The following is a 6125-nucleotide window of genomic DNA, read 5'->3' on the forward strand; positions in this document are numbered from 1 at the left end:
CCTTTTGGGTCTTTGCGGGTCAAATAAGCTTGTTGACCAATCAGGGCCTGAATATGACTGCACGTCACATAATAATTTAACACGTTTATAATTTTTTTGACTTAGTTATTACACATTGATTACACCATCACTCGTATTTCATATGTCACAGCATTCACCGATACGTATGCTATGATGTTGGTAAAGTTTTGACTCGCGCACCCGCCGCTGATGCAAAGATGTGGTACTCTATAATTTCCCTGAGCCTGGAAATGACACGTATGTTCTCATCTATCTGTGGCTGATGCTATTGAAAGCAGACACACTTCCCCAAGCTCTGGGACAGTGCTGGTCATAAAAAAAAAGATAGCTAGCTGACGGATGCAAACAATGTTCTTCCCCAAAAACATAGCGAAACGACATTATCTGTTCCAGTAGCTATAGTTAGCTAGCTAACTATCTAGCTAGGTGTCATCATCTAAAATACCCCTAATTTATAAAACAGTTATTTAATTAATGATGGGCGGACACACCTATGTGAAGCCAGACACAATAAAGATTAGCCACAATAGTTGATTTTGCGGTTTGCCCTGAAAATAAAAGTATCCCATTGAAAGTGATGCAAATGAATGCAAATAGAATATATCATGCTAAACGAGGTTGGAAAGTTGTTGTATAAATTCAACAAAAGACAATTTGTTAATTTGACAAATATCTATTGAAATCACACTGTGGATGTATTATACTTTAGAATTGCATTGGGGGCATAGTTATTTCACTGTACAGCCTTACCTATGGATTGTGGATCATAGACATGGGGTATCAGTCTACTCAGTAACACCCACAGAACATTAGCATCATAGATCTTTTTGCGGGACTCTGAAACCACTGTGAAATGAGCCACATTTATTGTACCAATCAACCTACTATGTGTATTGAACACTTCCAGAGGAAAAACAATACAACGTGGATGTTTTGGAGTATGATAACTCTGAGGACGACTTTGGAAAAAAAGCACTTGGGTCCTGATCAGACTGATACCCCATGTCATTGATCCCAAATCCTTAGGCAAGGTTGTGCAGAGCAATATGAATGTCAATATGCACAGTAGGCTGACTGGGGAGGTGATTTCCCATAGCCAAAGTCCTGCAATAAGAGCTACGATGTTAATATTTGCTTAAACTTCACAATTGTGTTCTGTGTGTCTAACCGAGTAGACTGATACCCCATTTCATTGCTCCACATTCCAACACTCCAACCTTGTTTAACATTATTTAGTCTAAATATGGCATGATTCCACCAATTGTAACCATTTGCGTCACTTTCAAAGAGGGGTTTTTATTTTAAAGGCAAACCGTAAATTCCACTATTGTGGCTAGTCCTTATTGTGGCTAGCTTAATAACACATAACCAGGTCCGGTCAAGCCTCACAACTAGTGATTTTCATGAACTGAAGTTCGAGTTCAATAGGAGAACAACAAGTGGCTACCTAGCTAATACTTACTCACATAGATTCCTAAATCATTGCTAAGAATATTGAAAATGACTGCAGTTTCTACTGGTCATTGTTTTCAGGCTTGTTGTCTTGGTGCTAGCTAGGATGGTACCAAACTAAAGTTTATAATAACATCTGTATCAAAGATATTTTTAAACATTTTTGATCCTGCTCTTATTTAAAATGATCACACAGACGTTTTCCCATTCGGTCGAACAAATAATGCCTTACTACCAGCGCGGTATTGTAAACATGACGTGCAATTTCAGCACACACAACATTCTATAATATAATTTTGTTATTAAATCCTTGGTGTAAAGTTAATATAATTTGGCGCATAAGGCACTATATTTTATGTAGCTAACATTCACATCACTCAATGTGTATTTGTGTCCACACCCTTATTTCAAAATCCTGTTTTCAGTATTTGCACTGTGCAGCTACATGGCATATAGTCAGTACGTGATCTAAATGGGTGGATGGATTTGTCCTCAGATGTGCCCATTGGTTGTGGACAAAGCAGCCAGTCATGACAAGTTTTCTCCCGAGACCCTTGGGATGTGAAGAGGGATGGCAGGGTATACACTGATTCCCAACAGCTGTCCAGAGAATGGAGCAACATTTAAATGTAGCTTCCTGTCTATTCACCAGACAGCCATCTTATAAAAAAAATGCCAATGCTTTCTGCTCTTAAAAAGGGGGTGTGTGTGTGCGTTTGTACATGCGTGTGCGTGTATGTGTGTGTGACAATACAGACTGAGGTGTTTCTTGTGAGAGGAAAGACAAATGAAAGGGATATGTAGAGGATGGAAGGTATGGCATGAAATGCAGGTATGTGAAATGCATTGTTTTGGTTCCTAGAGAAGAAATGGCCCCCTGAGGTACAATTACAGTGAATAAAGAAGATGCTGTTGTGTTTGGAGGCATTGTGATTGGAGAAACACTGCCCTGTGTCTGTCTAAATCTTGACAATTTAGCAATATTTTTCTCTCCAAAGCATCTCCCCTAGGAATTAATTTCATACACATCAAATCAAATATTTTTCCTGATATTTTTTTTTTTTAAAGCATAGTGTGTGCAGGATTCATTCATGGCATCATCACAATCCAATTCCAAAGGCTGGTTTGCTCATTGTTTTGTAGAATTTCCATTGGTGCACAGAAGCACTATCCACAATGGAAATAAGGAAAGGTGAATACAATGGAGGCACACAACTGATACACCTCAATTAACATCAAAGCAAAGCTCTATAATGGAAGGCCACAATGTTGAAGATGATGACTTAGGAGTAACCCAAAATGACTTAGAACTCAACTTCATTCTCTGCATCTCTGCACATCCGCAATATTGTAAAAAATCATCACAATTAGACGGTCCCCATTGACTAGATCTTTCCGTATATTTTACATGGTATGACACTAGAATTTGGTGCAGTAGTATTTACTGCTTGCCGAAACAATGAACACAATTGCACATATTTATATTCTGATGAAAACAATGTGTTAATATTCTGTGAACTAAACACTTAACAGTGAATTTTGTATTGAATGATGACATTTTATTTAAACGCCCACACCAGTAGAAGTCCACTTTTTAGAGCTGAAAGACGATGGCCAGAGCATACCCATGATGTTGCACAACGATTTAAGGCAATAAGTCATTATTTTAGTCAAAGTATGATATATTTGGGCTTGAAGTAACATAACCATGTGAATGTGGTATCTTTTCCTACAATATGACACACAAAATATTTTCAGCCTAAGTTTCATTTCAGGGCTGGGTTTTAATTGAGGGTTTTAATTGAACGTTACCACCCACCAGCATGGCATTGTTAATTAATCAGAAACAGCTGCAAAGTTATTCCTCTTTGCAACTGAGATGAGCCAAACATCCTTGTGTACACTTGGCCGCCTGAGCCATGAAGCAAATAAAAATTACATTTATATTTTAGCCATTTAGCAGACGCTCTTATCCAGAGCGACTTACAGTAGTGAATGCATACATTTCATGCATTTTTTTAAAATATATTTTTTTGTACTGGCCCCCCGTGGGAATCGAACCCACAACCCTAGCGTTGCACACACCATGCTGGCGTTGCAAACACCATGCTCTACCAACTGAGGGCTGGAATCTTGTTTTTTAACCTCCACTATTTTTAACATAAAATTATCATAATCCATTGGATCATTTGTCAATTTTCACTTATTTTTGAGCTAGTCTGTATTAAAAATACATATATCAGACCGTTTTATAAAATTGTATAATTGTGTGATATGATAACATTTTGCAAATCCGCTCCCACCCGTCGCCCCAAGATGAATGGTTTTGACCACTAGAGTTTTGCCTCACTACACGCTCCATTTATACATGTCATCTGCGTGCATGATCTTGAGGCAAGTCATTGTAGCCTATCATTTCACTTCCCATGTGAGAACCATGAGCACTTGCTGATTTGGCTTTGCTGTACAGTAGCCAAAGCCTGCCAGCAGTTTACATACCAAGGGTTGTACCGTGTCCATTAGAATTTCGCATTTCAATAGTTATCCATATTACCGGAGCTTCTTCTGATTCTTTCGAACAATTTTTCTAGCAGATTTGCGGTTGCAATTGATGGAAGACTACACACATTTGGAGATAACAATAGTTGGCGAAGTAAAAGATAGTCCAGTGGTTTCCATCTGTGGCAAAGTTTAACCTAAATCAATGCTTATGACAAATCAAACTCTTTTTAATATGGTGTAGTAGTAAAAAAAAAAGCAACAACATAACATGAGCTAGCTAGACAAGGTTAGCAAGATCGCTAGCTAGTGCTAAAATGGACTTGAGCATACTTTACGTTTCAACACAGATCCGAAAATTGCTTGTACGCAATTGAGAAAAACAGTAAGCTCCACACCAGCTTTACTCAGTTCAGGTGCAAGGCAAAAACAATTACGTACGTTGTTAAAAGAAATATGTGCCTGCACACTTTTAATACGTCCTAAAGCGGAAACTTTACAGCACAATCATCCCCAAAATGACTAGACCTTTCAAATTTCTGCATGAGGGATTTCAGTGAAATAATACATATCTCTAAGTGAATGGCTGTTTGCATGTACAGTGCATTTGGAAAGTAATCAGAACCCTTGACTTTTTCTAAATTTTGTTGCATTACAGCCTTATTCTAAAATGGATGAAATTGTTTTTAGAAATGTTTGCAAATGTATTAAAAATAGAAAACAGAAATGTCACATTTACATAAGTATTCAGACCTTTTACTCAGTACTTTGTTGAAGCACCTTTGGCAGCAATTACAAAGTCTTCTTGGGTATGACGCTACAAGCTTGGCACACCTGTATTTGTGTGCTTAGGGTCGTTGTCCTGTTGGAAGGTGAACCTTCCCAGTCTGAGGTCCTGAGCGCTCTGGAGCAGGTTTTCATCAAGAATCTCTCAGTACTTTGCTCTGTTCATCTTTCCCTCCATCCTGACTAGTCTCCCAGTCTCAGCCACTAAAAATCATCCCCACAGCATGATGCTGCCACCACCATACGTCACCATAGGGATGGTGGCAGGTTTCCTACAGATGTGACACGGGATTCAGGCCAAAGAGTTCAATCTTGGTTTCATCAGACAGAGAATCTTGTTTCTCATGGTCTGAAAGTTCTTTAGGTGCCTTTTGGCAAACTCCAAGGGGGGTGTCATTTGCCTTTTACTGAGGAGTAGCTTCCATCTGGAGCTCTGTCAGAGTGACCATCGGGTTCTTGGTCACCTCCGTGACCAAGGCCCTTCTCCCCTGATTGCGCAGTTTGGCTGTGTGGCCAGCTGTAGGAAGAGTCTTGGTTCTTCCAAACTTCTTCCATTTAAGAATGATGGAAGCCACTGTGTTCTTGGGGACCATCAATGCTGCAGAATGTTTTTGGTACCCTTCCGCTTTGTCATTACGGAGTATTGTGTGTAGATTGATGAGGAAAACATTTATTTTATTAATTTTAGAATAAAGCTGTAACATAAGAAAATGTGGGAAAAGTTAAGGGGTCTGAATACTTCCCAAATGCACTGTCTATATGCTTTAAATTTTATGGCCTTGGTGATTCTACAGTATATTAATCTATTTTCTATGATGAGCAGCTCCATTGAATATACCATAGCCTATAACAAAAACATGTGACAAACAGACAAATCACGGAGTAAGTCATGGAGTAGTCTGTCACAGCAAACCAAACATGATGGGCTCCTGTTACTGAGTAACACAACAGAGGAGTTTCTTGTAAAGGCTTAACCGCTCAAGTCTTTTTTACATGAGCCATCAGACAGCCCATGTGTCTGGAATGGTCTACCTCCACAGTATAAAGCGTGGTCAGAAATCCAGTCAATGTTTAATTGAAGCTAGACTTGTCAAGATTTGATTTTTCATATGGCGCAAAACGATCCTCCCAACCAGATTATTAATGCGTTGTGATTTATGAAGACTTTTTGGTTGAAATCATCAGAATTCCTTGAGACATTTTCTCTTTGTATCATTCACATGGGAGCAGAATAACAATTTGGCAACTGTCAAACGGTGGGTGTAGCTGGTGCATGGAAGTCAGGTGCAGGAGAGCAGAGATGAGTGGACAAAGCACTTTACTGAGGCAATTATTAGAACAGAACGCAACCACGTCACAAAAAACAA

The sequence above is a fragment of the Salmo salar genome, chromosome 01 (genome assembly GCF_965601325.2).
Source record: "Salmo salar chromosome 01, fSalSal1, whole genome shotgun sequence".
In the NCBI taxonomy this organism is placed as follows: Eukaryota; Metazoa; Chordata; class Actinopteri; order Salmoniformes; family Salmonidae; genus Salmo; species Salmo salar.